Source organism: Phalacrocorax aristotelis, chromosome 1, assembly GCF_949628215.1.
Source record: "Phalacrocorax aristotelis chromosome 1, bGulAri2.1, whole genome shotgun sequence".
NCBI classification, from domain to species: Eukaryota; Metazoa; Chordata; class Aves; order Suliformes; family Phalacrocoracidae; genus Phalacrocorax; species Phalacrocorax aristotelis.
Genome location: NC_134276.1, coordinates 168,848,982 through 168,867,697, shown reverse-complemented (window position 1 = coordinate 168,867,697; position 18,716 = coordinate 168,848,982). Strand labels below are relative to the sequence as shown.

General features: G+C 42.5%; 1 long non-coding RNA gene across 2 annotated transcripts; it reads right to left on the bottom strand.

The window, feature by feature from the left end:
* Window positions 1–1,422: 1,422 nt before the first annotated feature.
* On the bottom strand, window positions 1,423–9,717 carry LOC142051518 (uncharacterized). Of its 2 annotated transcripts, none has more exons than XR_012658528.1 (4): window positions 9,477–9,717; window positions 5,594–5,662; window positions 2,615–2,759; window positions 1,423–2,286 (listed from the first exon to the last, which is right to left on the bottom strand). It is a non-coding gene; the product is annotated as an uncharacterized LOC142051518 (long non-coding RNA). The 2 variants fall into 2 exon arrangements; XR_012658527.1 differs by lacking the exon at window positions 9,477–9,717 and adding an exon at window positions 9,086–9,271.
* Window positions 9,718–18,716: the final 8,999 nt, after the last annotated feature.

The window sequence follows — 18,716 nt, the reverse complement described above, 5'->3', positions numbered from 1 at the left end:
TAGCTTCTCTTTCTTTGGGTCTTAGACACACAATTCTGCATCTCCATCAGTCTAGGGACATTTGAGGCTATTTCAATTATTTTTCAGCAAAACACTTCAAATGCCAAATGAAAGAAGCAGGGGAGCCCTTAGTATGTAGGTTGTAGGGATGCCAGTAGTACTGATCATTTAAATTAACCTTATTAGAACTCTCTTAGTTGCAATGGAAACATAAGATGCATTTTCAATGTCATGTATGAAGATTTAGTGATAATAGAGTTGTGAACATTGTTTTGATCACCCTTCTGAATAATTGCAAAAAACCTGAAGCTCTGTGGGTTGTTTTTTTTTTCCCCAAACACAAGTCTAACCAAATGTAGTAAGAAGCTTTTTTTTTTTATATATATATATGAAGGTCGGTAAAACACTGATTCGAACCCTGTCCTCTCCTCTGAAAAGTAACACGCTATTTGTTCATGGCTTTGTATGTAAGCAGATGTAATAAACGTTGGCTTTGTGTGAGTCATTGTATACATGCGTTGCAATCCAGTTAAATATTTTTAAATGATCAGAACAGAGGCTGCTAAACAAAGAGGACACATTTTAACTATAAAAGGAGGTTGACAAGCTTTCTTAAAACTGTAAACAAATACTCCTGTAGCTTTAGGGTAACCACACAATGCTTAATGGCATCTGTTATTATACACTTAACCTCTCAAAGTCTTCCAGTTTTGTGTTTTAACGTTAGAAATTTCCTGACTCTAGAATCCAAAATGCTATTTTTGAGCTGTACAGCATTACACTGCTAAACGCCCTGCTGGCCAGCCCTTGATTTTCTTGCAGTACTAGCCAAACCTGTCTATGTAGCAATTGTAGTAATGATTTAGACATGAGGAAGAATCTTGGGAATAAGCAAAGGAGGATTACAAATCTCTCTCAGTTAAGCATTTTTTTTAAAGTTAAAATGTTCACACCAGGACAATAATGAGGGGACCTTTCATTCATCATCTTCCTTTCCTTGTATAGAGCTGGTAAGATTTGTAGTTACGTGAAACACTAGATAGAGTTTGCAAACAAAAAAAAAATGCTGATTTATAAATGGAAAATAAAATGTGTATACCAAAGCCTAGGGCAAACAGGCACCGGGAGTCAATGGAGGAAGAAGTGACAAATGCGTTTCCTGTGGGATGATGAAATGCTGCATGGTTACATGGTACTCAAGAATCAACCCTTCAACAGCTGAGGCTTCCCTTACATTAATGCCAGCTACATGCATTACTGGGTCAACTGACAATACAATTTTAATCTGGATCAAATGTGCGTGCACCACTGTATTTCTGTTTTTTTCTGAACTAACAAGGCTGTGGGATGTAGCATTAAAGCTTTCTGTTGTCTCCAAGTTGATTGCAGTCAAAAAAAAAAACATCCATTATAACACTGGCCAGAAGAAATTTATTGCTTTAAAACAATGCAAACACATTTTATTAGGTAGGATAAGTTTGAACCAGACCTGAAATTTTACTGTTTGTGCTGGTAACTACTCTGATTCACCATTAAGTACTCTGAAGCCAGATTTACTGAGCCATATTACTGCAGCCTGGCCTCTATACCTGTCTTGTCTTGGATGGTTGTTAGCTGTAACGGTAGGAGCAATGCCAGTGATGCATACGCTCAGAAACCAAGTGTTCACTCCTCATTTCCTGCGTGGCATTATAATGATACTGAAAAGGCTCCTCCAGAACTGGATATTGTATATTGTAGAATTCTATAGTATGGGCCATCTCTGCCTCAGAAAGTTTTTGAACCAAATAAGCAAGAAAAAGCATGCTGTAAAGAAAAGATCTTTTTAAGATTACAGATTACAAAACTGATTAAAAGCAGCCAACCTGCAAAATATTTCAGCGGTGGTTTAACTACTTGGCTAGAATATGTGTTAGTGCACCAAATCTCTTGATGAGTTTGCCAGGTGATTTGGATGAGCAAGAAATGGAAAATCAGGTGTACTGTTTGAAGTTGGCATATTTTATTCATATTAGACATTTCTGTCCAACACAGAGATTTCCCATAGCGAATAATAAAGCCTTTTTTGGTAGGCAATTGAAGGACTTTGGTTTGTATAAAAATCCTTCCTTTTTAATCATGTGCCATATAATCTCAGACCCTGATAGTGTAATTGCAAAAATATAAGGTGAAAAATGTAATTTGTCTTCAGGGAGGAGGAGAGGGTCAGCTGTGGCTACATTGTTTCTCAGCTGTCCAGCAACATGACGTCCAAAGCCAATTTGTACAGGACATTCATTTTACAACCTGGCCCAAGGCAGAAAAATGAATGAGCAGGCATTCAGCATTTCATTTCAAGACATTCAAAGAAATCTACCAATAGGTGTCAGATATTGAAGGCAGGACTCTTGGCTCCCTTGCAGACAGTGGAAGTTTTACTGCTGACCTCGGTAAGGCATTGAAATCAATATTCCAGACTACACTAAGGTAAGAGGAGAACCATTATACGTGGTTCATGACTGGGTGGGGCTTTTCTGGTCATCGTGACTTTTGATTCCCATTAAGGACAGGTGTCCCTGTTAGGCAGAAGCATAGCTGGGGACTCTGTTGACACGGAAAGGTGGATAACATGTACCTGTCAGAGAGGTGTGTGAGGCCACAGCAGTGCACCTGGCTGAGTGTGAGAACCAGCGTGAATCCCTCGACTGCACGATGCAAGGCCCCTGCTCTGAGGCTTCACAAGGATACACATCATGCCTGCCAATACACATGCATGGGATCTAGGAGAAAAAAACCACATGTATCGAGAGTCACAATCTTATATTTCAAATATTGGGATACTACATATGGAGCTGTCTCAGTCTCACAGAAGGTTTGCAAGGAAGGGCCCTGAAACAGAAAGGGGTTTTGTGAAGTGGTGGGCAATTAGTCGTAATAAGTAATTTACTGAAGCGATCTAAGAGTCTTATGTTTATATAAAGGACCCATTGATGTTTAGATACTCTTTTTATGAACAAAACAAACAGCGAATTATAAAAGGTACTCTCAGATCTGAGCAGAAATTGATGCTGAATGAGATTGCTAACCTAAAATATATTTTAAGAGTATTAAAGAGATTTTAAACTGAAGCTGCAGTCAGGAATTCAAATTGCAGCTTGTTATTAAAGATGTTGGTTTCCTGATGTCTGCTTCCCTGCTTACAAAGAACAAGTGCTGGCTACTCTAACTATCTCTGCATTGCAAAAACATTTACAGATGATTATAACAGGTCTGTCCCTTTTTAGTTGCCAAGGGCCAAGTTATTTCCTACAGAGACGGAACTATGTAAAGGCCAGAACTTTGTACAGTTACTAGTTGGTATTTATTACTGACCCTGTAGTGCAGAGGATGGCTGGGATTTGTGGCTCTACAAGGTACACTCCTCTGCATCCATAGGGTCATCACACAAAATGTAACACCGCCCCCAACATCCTGTGGTGGCTGGGGAGGCCTCTGGGGCTTCTCTGCTTTGCTCCAGAGCTACTGGAGCAAAGCTCCCTCTTCATCTCTGTTCTCACTGAATCCTCCCTTGAACCCACCAAATGCAGATTTGCTAGGGTCCTTAGCATGCCCTTCTTCCCAGTTCTGTTCCTGCCTATTCGTTCTTTGTGATACCACTGGGAACATCTGCTTCCTCCACAGCAGTTTATGTCTTTCTCTGAGAGCTGAGGTGACACAGGGGTAGATCCCAGGGGCTGTTCCCCCATGGCAGCACGCTTCCAGCAAGTGACCACGTCCATCAAGCAATGCGCCAGGGGAGTAAGATTGTAACAAAATAAAACCCATTTCCTTTCCATATACCAAAGGTTATTTCTAAGATGTACAGCTGACGGCAATACTTTTTGCAGCAATGGCTGCACAAGAAACAAAAAGCCAGCCATCCAATGACAGGCAAAGATGCTGAAAGAATACTATTATTATCTGATGGAGCAAACGTGTGCCAGCAGTCCCTCCTAAAGCAGAAGATCTCTCGGCCATCCCACCCTGCCACCTCTACCAGCAGATCACATGATGATCACTAGAGTGCCTTTTTAAAGCAGGTTTTAGTATACCGTTTCTCTAGAGATTTTTTTTGTTGTTTATCCCCATTGTCCTTAGCAATTTGCATTTAATGAGTAGACTACATGTATTTTTATGGCTGATGTTTCACAGCAGCAAATAAAAAATACGTAACTGCATCTGGGCAGCATGCAAGTGGATCCTAATTCCACATTGAACCAGTCCTGGAAGCAGTATTTTCTGCCCTTTCCACCTGAGAATGGTGCTTGAGCTGCCAGAAATGCCTGCTGAGGTAAGACGAGATCATTAGCCACTATGGATGACCTCGGTCTCTTTGAAGAGACCTGTTTGCTGCAGACTTCAGGAGACTGAGGATATTATGCCTTCTGTTACAAAAAGTTGTGATAACTGAACAGCACCCAACAAATCACTGTCATGTCACGTCACCAACCTCAGCTTAGCAGACAGCGTAGGCAAGTATGCATCACATTCAGCATTCAGGCATCTCCTGGCAAACAGTTTTCCCCTCTCCACCCTGGCCGCTCAGCATGTCAGCATTGTTTTACATCACCTCCTCTCCCAGTCGCATTCAGACATGGTGAAGTCTTATAATGCATTGTGTTTTTAGCATCATTACACAATTGTTACACAAGCAATCACTAGTTCATTGGGTGCCTTTTTTCCTTCTTTCCCTGCCTCCTAAGTGTCTCCTCACAGCAGAAGCTAACTCCATTTTCCAGCAGATGAGGAAGGCTGTGGTGGGACAGCAGAAGACCTGCTGGCCACCAACATGTCATGTAGTGTCATAACTGGAGGAGCATGTGGGGAAGGGTGTCCGCACAGAGTGAATGAGAAGGGCTATTTAGGAGAAAAACCAGAAAGCATTGATAACAGCAAACATGCTTCAATCACTTCCTAGCAGAACTGTCCTTACACACTCCTCCATGGAGGCCCCGTAGCTTCTTTTGTATTTGTGGATAAATTAATGAGTCGAGAGCCTGACGCAATTAAATAAGCCAGATGTAACAACAAAATTCAGCCATATTATGCTCTTATAGTACACATACGTACACAGAGGGACTGATTATAGAGGGTATAAGCTGTCTGAACTTTGGCATTCTCCACCAGTTGAAAACTTGCTCATTCGGCATTGGTAAAAATCTTTCAACCTAGTGTTTTTAATGCAATTAACAGACAAGTACATCTATCAGTATATCTGTCTACATTTGAAACAACTACAAACACATTTTTCCCATGTCATGTTGAAAACCTTTTATCTATTCACTTTGCTCTGCCTTTGGCAATTCCTAGTCAACAACACAATTTATTTCTCACGTCAGACCCATTCACTCTCCTTCTAGCAAGCTGTCAAAAATCTTCGGATTTACTCTTATTACTTCTTTTTCCTTATTCCACTCTCCTGTTGACACACAGTCTGTGCTTGTAAACCAGGGTGAACTGCTGTATGTGTGGCTTGTCTAACCCCACTACAAGAGCTAAAGACAAAATGGAGGGTGCGTTTCCTCCAGCCCAGCGGTTGTTTTGCCCTGTCCCCTGCTAGAAGTCAATTGCTTACCAAAAATGCTTCCCTTCTTTGAAATTTGGTGTAAATTTCAGGCCAACTCCATCTGCAGAACAGTGATTCCTAGAAAGGTACGAAACCAAGAAATCTTAACATTTTTCTGAATTATAGCCACACTAGGAAGATGCGAGGAATAAGATGCACAGGGCTCCCATAACCAGCTAAAAATCTACAGAAGTCTTTGTGGGCTTGCTGCAGCACACAGGCTGTGAGTCACAAGTCCCAAGGCTTCCAGTTAACAACTAAAAGGGAGAAATGATCGATATAATTTTTCTCACTGAGTGATTAAGTCTGCTTTTAACAATGCAGTCATGCGTGCTATGTACTAAAAGGGGTGATTCATTAGTTACTTGGAAGAGGAGCATCTTCTTTCCTCAGTTCAGAAGCCAGAGGGATTAGCCAGTGCCCCATGATCTTGGCTGATTAGCATGTAGAAAGAGAGGAGAGGAAATACTGGCTACTTTTATCCCCGTCCCCACATCTGCAGTGCTCTTCTCATTAAAGCAAGAAAGAAATGGGGGAATTTTGTATTCAGCAGTAAAGTTTTAGTCATACTTTGCATCAGTCTGACACCAGAGCTGGCTGCTGGCAGCTATTGGCAGCATCCTCCCCTGCCCTGCATTCACAGGCACCTGCACCCAGGCCGGAGCATGACCTTCATGGCCATGCTCAGCAGCCCAAATAGCAACGCGAGCTGCTCTGCACAACACTTTCTGATGTTGCCCTGGCACATATGTGGGAAATTTGTTCATCCTGATTTTCATGGCCATTACCCCTTCTAAAATAAAAAAGAACAGTTACAGGTAGAACTGGCAAAGAGGACGATGACAATAATGTATTTTTTCTTATTTGACCCATATTGTTGTTGAAATGAAATTTATAACAGCTCCTCCCAACTTTCCATCATCTTAAGTTTGCTAATGATAATCTTCCTTTTTAGGATGAGGTCATGCATACAGTAAAGAATATGCCACTCCCAAGCGTCTTTAGGTTTGGGTAGCTCCACATTTTAAGGCATTCTTTGCAACGCCCTGGTGGTGCAATACAGTAGCATGATGGCATAGCCATCTGAAAGGTTATGCTGGGATTTCTTACAGTCCTCCTCCTATGAGGAGAAATGATGTTGCCAAAGCCTGCATGCAGAACATTTCCAACAAGTGAAGATTGATTTTGCTGTCTTTTCATCATGACACAAGTTTAATTTATGAGCAAGTGCAAAGCCATTTTTTTGCCTGAAGACACCGATCAAAACTGTCACATGCAAGAGTTACATCCCTTTCCCCTTTCAGAGCCTAAATATCAGCTACAAGTATAATTTACATGCAACTCATTTTGCATGCTTCTAACTGTAGTCTCACGTAATAATCGTTTGGACACACTGTACTCAGAAAACTGGCAGCAATTCCAAGACTAATGTATGTGACAGACCTCTGGCACTAGCTTAAAGATGTTCAATATCTGCAATGGCAGTATACATAAAATGCCCTTGCATCCAAACATAACCACCGCGCTATTTCTAAGCACATTTATGTCCTGGATTCTACCAATTTCATAGAAACTCTGCATCACTCATTCCTGGGCCAAGCCTTTGTCTCAATGTGTCTCTCTCTGATTTTGCTTAGTCTTTCTTTTGATCCAGTCCTGGCTACGCCTTTTTGCCTTTCACCTCTCTTCTCTTCTGTCACACATTGCCTCCTTAGCTGCCACAGCACCATCTATTTAAGCAAAATGATTCATCTTCTCCATTACTCATGCTTTTCTTTCCTTGAAGAGATCTGGGTGGGATGAAAGGAGGTGCAGGCTCCACATCCCAGGACAACCATGACCCGCATGAATGGGTAGCAGCTCTAAGGCATGGATAAACAACCCGTCAGTCCTTCCTCCCCAAACACATTTGAGCAATATCCTGCCCTGAATGTGGCCTACCCTTAAATCTCCTGTGCTGGTTGGTATTTATTACCAGCCTTTTATTACCTGAATCCCTTCTTCTTTCACTTTGTTGAGTGCAGAGGATGCTTCCCAATAAGATGGACTGGAAAAGAGTCTCTGTAGGCACCTGTCTACCTGACACCACAGGGATTTGGGTTTATTAATTATGTAAGAGTGCTTAAGCCTTGGCTATATAAATTCCATCCGTAAAATTCCAAACATACAATTTAAAGTAAATATATTACCAGTGAATTAAGGAGTTCTTTGAAAAAAAAATTAAGATTTTTCCTGCAATTCAAAAGGATGATATTTTGGTCTAAAACAAGGATAATCATTGTGGTTTTGAAGGTCAAAATAATGTCTCTTGAAAACCGAATGATTGAATTGAAACACAGCCAGGTTTTCTTTTCATTAAATAATGGAATATATTGACCAAAAGAAGGATCTTCTGTGAAAATCTCATCTTCAGTCAAAAAGTTTAAATCTCCTGAATATATGCACAGCACACATTGGACACCAAATGAAATTGTCTTCATTATATCTATGCATATAACCACTGAAGAGCAATTTATTCCGTATAAAAACAGAGCATTATCAATTCCATATGTGTCGCGTTATGTAACTTATATTATTTTTTCTTTCACCATTATGCTTCAGCTTTCACCAGAAGCTTCAAAGACAAATAAATCATTAGTCATTTAACTGGTGATATGTAGTACTCATATTTATCATCTCTGGCAGGGTTTTGCTTTTAAACTTAAGTTAAAGCACATTTGTGTCCTAAGTGACATAGGTACACAAACTTCATTGCAGCAGGCCTCTGATAATGCTGAACACTGAGCAAGGTCAGACCTTGGGAAGGAAAAGTAAGCACAGTGCTGAATGACTGCTAAGATTAGTTTCTTCTGTAACTCAAGCAAACTTGTATGTTGCTCTTCTGACACTTCCTTGGAAATGGCTGAATCACTTTAGCTAAAACATATCCTGCCCTCTCTCCTCAGCTCCCCACAAGAAACAGCCAGAGGCGTTTATTTAGCATTGAAAACATCTGAACAATTTATTCACATTTAAGAAAGTATGGAAGAACTGAAAACAGTATAATTTAGTGGAAAGAGCTTGGCAGTCTGTTCCTAGGAGTTAATATGTATGCTCTGCATAATGGAAAAATTACCATTTTTCTTTATCAGTAATTCAGTGAGATTGTCACTCTGCCACTCTCTGAAAGGTCATCTATAACAGTTAATATATAACTCACCAATGTGTCAGTTCTTCCCTAAAGTGTTATTTCAGGCACTGCAGGGGAGTTCCCTCTGATATCCATGCCAGAGCAAAGGTACGCTGGCAGCTGCAGTTTCACAAAGAGGGACTTCAGCTGAGAGGCCAGCTTGGGAACATCTGTCTCCCATCCCTGCCTTGCCTCCGGCTGCCTCCTCACACTCATGCTGCTCTGCAACTGTTGTTGGGGCTGTGCTGTAAAGCAGGTCACTGAGCTGATCCAAGTTGCAAATAATCTTTTTTATTTACAGGGTTGATCTGAATACAAGTTGCTTTTCTTACCAGAACGATGCCAGGACCCGCAGTGCTGGTGCAGCTGAGGAGGCAGGGCCCTGGGACAGGCTGGAGAGAAAAGCAGCTGGGATAGCAGGCACTGGGGAAAAAGCATGCCTGGGTTCACGGAACTGCTGGCTCAGAGGGTGTCTCTTCCACTAATAAGTGCAGAATGCAGTCAGAAGGGTGTTATCACGAGCCATGAACAAACAGAAGGTTCACACACAAAGGGATCATGCATTACTAAGACTAAACAATAAAAATTGTTCAATATGTGACTTCTGCAGAAAAAGTAGCTATAAACATATATGCATTAGAAAATGTGTATATATACACACACACATGCATACACACACAAAAGTTACCTCTAAATTTAAAAGAAATGCAAAATATGTCTCACTTCAGAGTTTTCGCCAGCCTTCAAAGCCTGCATGCAGCTCTGATCCCCTGGATGGCTGGATCATGAAAGCAACAACCAGGAAAGCCTATAGAGGGAGCAGGTCACCTTCTTTTCCTGAGTGACAGGAGCTTTCAACCTCAAGTGACTACCCTGACAGAAAGGAGAGACAGAGGTAAAAGATGAAAATGTCTTAGGGAGCAGTCCCAAGGGCCAGAGTTACCCTGCAAACAGGAGCAGCAGCAGTACCTGCCTCTCAGAGCATGGGCAAGAGGGCTGCAGATCCACATCTACCATCTTTTCTTCCTTCCCTCATCTTCAGGTTCATACCTGAGCCCTGCAAGGGGTCAAGAATCTCTCAGTGTTTTCCCCCTTCTGCAGTCGCTGGGGTGACCCAACACTTCAGCACATTGCAGGATGGAGATTCACTTGTTTAGAAATCGAGTGATATTTTATCTTCCAACACCTACAGCCAAAGTAATAGAGCACTGCCTAGAAGTCAGGGAAGAATGCACTAAGAAAATCCTGGGATTTCCTGTTGAACAAAAAGAATAACTCAGAAATATATAACTGTATGTCACAGACAACATAAGAGAAGCAGTATCAAGCAGAACCAGTATTAAAACTGCACTCAGAAGACAGAATATACAGAAATACTAAAGAGTTAGTTATTGTCAGTAAAGGCTACATGCCTGAATCGAACACTATGTTTATTATAATTTACATGTGCATACACAAACATTTCTAAAAATCTTTAACCCATGTATACTTGTATTGTAGGTCCAGAAAGCTGGTAGTTACTTGTACGACTGTAAAGCCCAGAAGGCCTGGCCTAGCCAGGCTCAGCATTTGCTGAGCGTGACACAAGTCTGTACCAAGAGCCTTTGCCTTACCATGTTTATTACAGTCCAACAAAAGAGAGGGTAAGATATTTTTTTTCTTTTTCTTATTCTTTTTCATTTTGAAACAGATAGGGAGCTGTGACCAAAAAAGTTTAACAGAAACTGGATCTTAGCAAACAAACCCAGATTCAGCCTTTGAGATCAAAAAGACTAGCAACTAAAAAATACCTGTTTGGGAGCAATGACTTTGGTAAAGTGCTTGACTGCGTAGTATATGTGTTGTCAAATTGACAATTACAAATGAAGAAATGGTGCACAATATATGGCAAACGCACATGCTTTATTTACCATGTTGCACCTGTGAGTTCTCGTTGTAGAAAGACTGGCCACCAGAGTGTGCACCAGCTAACTTACGTTTCTGTAAAAATCTAAGAACTGGCATAAAGCTTACAATATTTATACATTAAAATTATACTAAGAGCTCTTCCCCCCACGCACTAAGGTCTAATAATATTTTAGCATCTGTCTCGTGGGGAGCAAGAACAGGTCTTAGATTTGCAACATAAATAGTTAAGCACAGGTCATGCAGTAGTAAAAGAGAAAAGGAACACTCTATGCCCTTCAATTCCAAGGCACTGCAGCATAAAGCATTAAAAAAAGATAATATTACTTTGCCTCAGCTAACCCATATAACATGTTTCATCTTTTGTTACAGGTTTGCCTTTTTTTGTCTCCTTGCATCATTAGAGAGAGGCCATTTGAGGAATATATTCTGCACAGTGATGTGATTCAGCAACTTTCTGGAAAACATAAATGCAGCCCTTTTTTCAGTGCACTAATGAAACACAACTGGCAATAGTTTTCTTCGAATTGAGCCTAACTGGAAGCAGGCAATGTACCATGTAAGCTGCAGCTCAGTGGTCTTGGATCACAATGTCATTTTTCATGTTTTTTTATACAACTGAACATGAGCTGAACATACCCTGCCGCTCAAACCAGGCCAATGACAACAAATGCATTACTGTACGAGCTGTTGTGTTACCAAGAATGGCTCAGCAAATACGTTTTCCTTTTTATCCAAATTCTAGGTAGCTTTTGTCCGTACCAACACGTGAGACCACTGTTTCTGAGTGTCCCAAGGGCATACCTGCAGAAAGGTTATCCCGCAGTTCCACGAGGGCAAAGTCCCTGTCACGAGCTTGGCCCATCATAACCTTTTTTGCACAAGGGCATTGAATGGTACTTGGTAACACCACTGTAGAGACACTATGTAATTTTGCATATTTGGTATTCTTTTCCCAGAAGTGCTCCAGTCTGGGAAATAAGATCAGGATCAAAAAGTGTTTGCCTTAAGAGGAACAAAATCCCCCCCAGTGACACCCAGGGTAGTCAAAAGACTTAAGGAAGCCATAGTGCCCTGGTGCTCCACGGGCATGTTTCCCAGCAAAACTATCCTAATAAAGAGATCCTATTCTATTTAGCCTGATAGAGGAGTCCTATCTCCAGGCAGGCACGACATGGTAGCCCTGGCACGCGATGAGTGCCTGAGGTGGGATGTGCTGCGTGTCCTGTCTTAGGGCACACGCTGCTTTTTCTCCAAGCAACATGTGGGAGTGATGGGCAGCATGTGTCCCACGTACTGCCGTGACCTTTCCTGCCCCGAGCCGCAGGAGAGCTGCCATCGCAGCTCTGCAGCCAGCAGCAACCACAGCTTGTGAGGGGTGGGTCCTACCCCCCCACCCCCACTGCGAACCAGTCTGAAGATGAAAAGTGCTGCGTAAGCGCCAGCCGTTATTGTTACTGGCAGAGCTGCGTGGGGACGTTTGCATGCAGCGCCTGTGGGCTTGGCTAACCACTAACCAGCGCGGAGCCTTTACGCTTAGAAGCACCAAGCAATATTCCCCAAAGATATTCCCATTTGCAAAAGAAAGAGTCATTCTGACAACAAAGTCTGCTAGTGACCAAGTGGCCAGTGTGTTGCTGGCATTAAATAGCTGGCAGAATTTCTATCATAAATATTGTTATCAGGCCATTGTATCTCAGCTGTAAAACTTGCTCCAGGCTCATATTTGGCAAACAAGACCCAGCAAGATAATGCTTTCTTAAACACATTATCCTATTTGAGTAATCTACAGACATGTAAATCAAGAAGTCTGCAAGTGGGGGCCCCACTGACACCTTTGCCGATTCTTCTCTGCTGATGCTATGGGTGTCAGGGGAAGTGAGCATCCAGCCATCCCAAAGCACTTGCTCCAGGGCTTTCGTTTTACCTCCAGATGCCCTGAATGGTTCAGATAAAAATGCTGGGGAGGCACAGGGCAGAGCAGACAAGCTGCAGTCAGTGACAAGACACAGAGAAGACTTTCCCCAGAAGAGAAGCCCACCTCCTGGGAATGCACACATAGCAAGACAACAATCACCTTTGTACACAGGTGAAGAAGAGCAGCTGCTGGAAACCCTCATAGTCCTACCTAGCCTCCTTCCAGACCTGGAGTAGCCAACTTTTCCATATAAATGAAAGAAAAATTGCACCTATTTCTATCTCAGAGAAAATGTCTGTTTCTGCTTCAAAGCTAAAACAGCTTCTTGGTCATAATGCCATAGCGCTGCACTGGCTACACAGTCCTCTTGTGTTTCAAAAGGTTTCCTGTGGACTCTACCACATCTGACAAATGCAGAGATGGAAAACGTGTCATCCACTGGCTCTTCTGAATGGAGACTTCCAGATCTTCACAGAATATCCCCATAACAAATAAGCAGTTAAATGCAACAGGGCTGGAAAACTCAACACTGAACAAACGGTAGCAACTTTTTACGTATCTGAGTTAAAGTACACAGGATTTATAGTCAGAAATACTCTTTTCATTGATTTCATTATTAAAAGTCTGTTACAGCTAAGGGTTTTTTTAAATGCCGAATCTCATTTCCAAATGCCCTGAGGGAACAACAGCCACAACAATAAAATTAGGAACCCATTACTGAAGATAAAATTAGAATAACTAAGCTCAACACTACACAGGGAAAATGCAGTGTTAAAGTGTATGAGGTAAAATGTTTTCTAACTATCCCAGTGTTAAACTTCATTTTGTCCTTGGAATGAGCAAGGGCAGAAGTTTGTGACAGGCTGCCACATTACTAAACACAACTGTGTTTTGTGCAAGTTACATGCTAAATCAGTATATTTTCTCAGAGAAGTTAAGGCCAAAGAGGCTTAATAAGATATTGTTAGTTAATTTTTAATTAACAAGGCTTTTTAAAAAATGCTTTTAACCTTCAGGATTGTGATTCAGGGAAGTACTGAGAAAACACATGGTTTACTTTTCAGTCCTGCTTACACAGGAAACCTGGAGGGATATCTCAAGTGAAAGAGATTCTTCCACAAGCATGGAGAAGCCACTGCTATTGCACCTACCGCCTCCACGGCAAAAGCAGCAGAAGGTGACAGGTATCCACCTATCTATACTAGGGCAACCACTCAGATATACTTCATAGTGAAATTACCTACCATAAGCAGGACTCACATTTCAGAGCATACATATTCCGTGCCCCAGGTTAGAGTTAGGCTTCCCTTATCACTCCTGAACACGTATCTTCATGAGACGGACATTCTCACACTGCCTACACGCGGTGCATACGCAGGTTGCGCAAGCCGGAGAATGTCAGTTCCTCCTCACAATCACATTGAAAAATGCATTCCCTGGTTTTTTTCAGGAGCAAACAACAAAATTGCATATTTCTAAAACCAGAACTTTGTCATAATATCCAAAATGGGATAAGAGGGGCGGGGGCTTGTTGCGGTCTGCTCTTTCTTCTCACATGAGGTAACTCCCCTCTTCCTCCTCCTCTTCCAGCCTCAAACACATGGCTGTCATGAATTCTGTAAGGGAATATTGTCCAATGCATTCACCAAACATTCTGACACTGATGAAAAAGAATCATTCAAATGAAAAAAATGCGGTTATGAAAACAGTCTGTTTTGAGCATTGCTTCACATTACTGAACAGCTCATTTGCTATTCCTGGATATTAGAGTCAAGCTCAGTGCTTTTGCAATAGATATTTTTAAATAAAGGTTAAAGAACATGTTTGTCTTATGTTACGTTCTCGAAATCTCTGTGGAAACAAACAAGCACCCTCTTCTTACAGTAGTGTCTAGAGGTCTTGAAACAAGCAGACAGACCAAATGCACATGGGTTTCACTAACTGTTCTCCAGCAAAAATCTACACATATGAGCTGACTCCTTATCTCTGCTTCAATCAAACGAGCTTATTGTTAAAGTTTTACAAAGCAACCCAGCAGCAAGGTGAAAGTTGAAGAGATTATTGAATAATAGATAAGAATATTTTTAGTCAGCTCAGATGTATTCATATATCTGAGAAAGCACCAGGAAAACGCCCTGAGAAAGGCACTGGCTGAATTCAAGCAAAAGCAACCTGACAGTCAGTGCTCCGCAAGGGCCAGGGGCTCCCTGGGGCCAGGGTGCTGGGGGCTCCCCATGGGAGGTGGCAGGATAGAGCCCAGAACAGGGCTGCCAGGGGGCCACCAGGACACTGGAGGCAGCCCCAGCCCTGGGGCATCAGGCATCTCCTTGGGGATGGGGACATGGACCCATGGGTGGGCCCAGCTCAGGGGGTCATGGCTGGGCAGAGCTGTGGGGAGCTGGGGACCATCCCTGCTGCAGCATCACTGGGGCAGGAACCAACAGCCCCAGGGGGTTGAAATGGGGTTCTGGGCTGTGGGCAGGGTCAGGGGAGCCCCAGGGGCTGGGCAGGGGCAGTCAGAGCTGGAGGTGCCCACATGACACCGACACTGACACGCAGAGGTACAGAATTACTAAGAAAAAGTGCCCGGTCTTTCTGCTCCTGGAATTGATGAAGATAATATTTTTGCTTCCTTTTCCCTCATAGCTTTGTAAGCCCAGCAATCCTGTCCTTAAATTTGTAGCAGCTGGAACTAGAAACCCATTCCCAGGGTCATTCCTTCCCATCACGTTTCCTGCAATGCTGTTAAATGCAGGGGAAACAAAGAACTTGTAATGCTCTGGGAAGGACATACCCCACACACAAAAGAACGAAACTACCAAATTGTCTGATTCCAGCACTGTTCTGCTTCTTACCCTGCATCCTTTAACCGAGCGAGGATAATTGCTCCCTTATTACGGTCTGAAGAGACAAAGATTTTTGAAAGATCTTTTCACTGCCTGAGCCAGCCCTTTCCCTGTTGTCTTTCCCTTTTAATGAAGATCACAGAGCAGTTGATATCTTTGATCTCACCACAGATCCTGAGAGCCTCTGAAGAAGTGGAGGTATAATAACATCATTCACTTAAAAGCTAGGGAGATACTGACTGAAACTGCAACTACTGAAATAAAGTACCAGTGAATAATGAAGAATCACTTGGATATTCAGAACTTCATTCATTAAAAAACATTTCTGAAAGGAACTGCTTCATGTGTCCCTGGGAACGCTAACACAAGAACTGCCATGCTAAATCAGACTTGGGATTTCGTCTGGAGTCAAAGTACTTGCACATAGTCCATCCTCCTGCAACACTGACTGCAGAGCAGAAATGCCCTTATCTTGCCTCATGAAACTATGAGACTATATGCAATGGTGGGGTAGAAAATCTTTTAAAAGACAGATGTAAACAGGGGAAACTTATCTCAGTAGTACGTAAGAAGCACAGCCCATTACAACATAATGGTATGACTACCCAAAAAATACGGTAGTGTGAAAAGACCCAAACTTTGGTATCTTGGGGCAGAGACAGCCAGCAACCTGCAGCACCACGGAGCTCAGCGCTGCCTAATTTACCTTGATTTTCTGACAGGAGATTTTTGGTGAACTTCTTGTCCCATCTTGCTAGACTTCTGTAAGTAGCTGAGCTAAGTTCAAAATTACCTTCGTGTGTCTAAGTTATATCTTGAGTCCTGGAGAAAAAGAGCAGATTCAAGAGCTGGTTCTTGAGACTGCAGCAGACACACAGCCCAGCATTTCTGGACCCCTGTCCAGCAAAGCGTTTCAGCACACCTGTATCTGTAAGACTCTGAATAGACTTGGCAACTGCATTAACTTAATAACGGGGAAGCATGTTGTGAGCTCCCTTCTGGACTGGGAGCTGTCTCTGATGGGTTTTGTAGAATGCAGTAGAGCCTCAGGAAGTGGAGAACAACAGCTATTCAGTTTCTCTCCTCTCCACCTGGATGCATTGGAACGAGGATGCCTTGGCATAAGAAACAGACATATTAAAGCAAATGCCAGAGCCCATCAAAGGCCCAGCAAAGTCAGTTTTGTGGGGTGTGGGCAGGTACAGACAGGACGCTTATCCCAAGGCCAGAGAAGCCCCAGTGCCAGGTGACAAACGTCAGGGTGAACACTGGCAACATGGGACAGGGAGACCCACGTCATCTTTCTGTCAGGACTTGGCCGGGCTATTGTGCCATTGCAGCGTGCAGGGCCCAGAAGTCTGCTGCAAGTAGCACAGCTTAGTAAGAAAATAGTGGTAAATAATTCTGTGGGCTATATTCTCCTTCTGGTGACAACCCATCTCAAAAGGAACACCTTCAAGAGAAAAAAACGACGTAAGAATCCCTCACAAAATCCCAACCTGTGTACCCATGCACACACACAAACAGAAACCAGCATATTTATCCAAAGCAATCTCACATAGGATCTCACTTCAGATCTTGCAGATCACATGGGAGTGGAGGGTCATCCACATGCAGATCTGCTGCTTTTGCAGCTGTTTTGATCTGCTATCTGTATCTTCTCCTTCCCAGCTCCCTCAAAGTAAAGTTTCAGAGTGACTGAAATACTGAAAATCTCCCTACCTGCAGATTGCATCATTTGGAAATGACTGTGTTAGCTGATCTTCACCCCCTGTAATTGTACCATTTGACATCTGAAGCTGTGTTTTCACTTCTGGGGAATAATGCACATGGCTCAACTCTATTCTCAGATGTGTCATCCCACTGCTATTTCTTCCTTCTTTAAGCTACAGTTTGGTATTCTTTTAAGTGAACATGATTGCCAATAAAGCAGTCCCCACTTTCTCCCACTCCCACATCTTCTCCCAGATCATCTGTTGTACTGTGCCATCATAAATATTTGTGTGGCTACATGGTGAACCAGATCAGGGAGCTGATCCAGCTGAAAAACAGCCCCTGGGAAAAAAAAATATGCAATTTTTCCAATATAGTTCCCCACAAGGTCATACAAATGCTTGTGCTGCAATTGTAAAGAGGTTTCTGTAAAGACAGGAATGACTGACCGAGAGAAGGAAGGGGAACAGTCTGCTTTTTTTAAGCAGCTCTGCCGGCCTTAATGTGGTGCCATTGTTTAGCATTTGCTTTCACCAGCATTTGTCCCCAGAAAGCTCACAGAAACCCCTGTTTTGGGGAGTAAACAGGCGCAGAGCTACTGAAGGTTCCTCCTGAATGCCCAGGGAAAAGTTCTTTCCACAGCAATATCTAATTCTTGTCTGCATTTGAGGCCAAGGCCGTAACCTCTTTTGTCCTTACACCTGAAGAAAAGCCTTCTCCTATCAAGAAGCTCAGGGATCCTCCGGAGTCAACTGCTAGCACTTCAGAGGCAAACAGCCTGTTCCTCCTTACCTCACTTTCTCTGGATTTGAAGACTGATGAGACAGAATACTGCCTGGTTACCTATTCCACAGCCCTCTATTGGAAATGGGAGGGAAAAGTCTAGAAGCATTACCATTTGACTGCATTTTATCAAGAAGCCTTTTGAAAACAGCTCATCTCCCATTTAACAAAGCCTAAAAGTAAACTAAGTCTAAAACCAGAGCCAGAAAGTCCTAACACTAATTCCCTCACTTTCACTTCTTTTTGTCTCTTTGGTTTTTTTTCTTCACAATAAAGTGACAGTTCCACTGCCGATATTTCTCAAGACACATGCGATAATCTTTTGTGAGATACTTGAAAATTGCAGTTAAATGCAAGCTTGCTGCTGAATAAAGCTGTTCAGAATACAAAAATGTCCTTCCTTTGCCTCCTCCACTTCAATAAAAGACAGTCAAGAGTTACTGTTTTCTCCCTGCTGGTTTGTGGTGTGAGATAGCGAGGATATGAAACTAGCTGATCCCATGAGTGGGAGGACTGACTACAAAGAGAACTCTGTACTTCTTTCATTGTTTCCAGCAACTATAAAATTAACTTAAATTGTGGCTATCTTTTCACCAGTGGGCTTAATGTATTCAGACTAAGAATCACAGAATCACAGAATGATTTGGGTTGGAAGGGAACAAAAAGATTATGTAGTTCCACCCCTCTGCCATGGGCAGGGACACCTTTCACTAGATCAGGTAGCTCAAAGCCCCATCCAGCCTGGCCTTGAATGCTTCTAGGGATGGGGCATCCACAACTTCTCTGGACAACCCATTC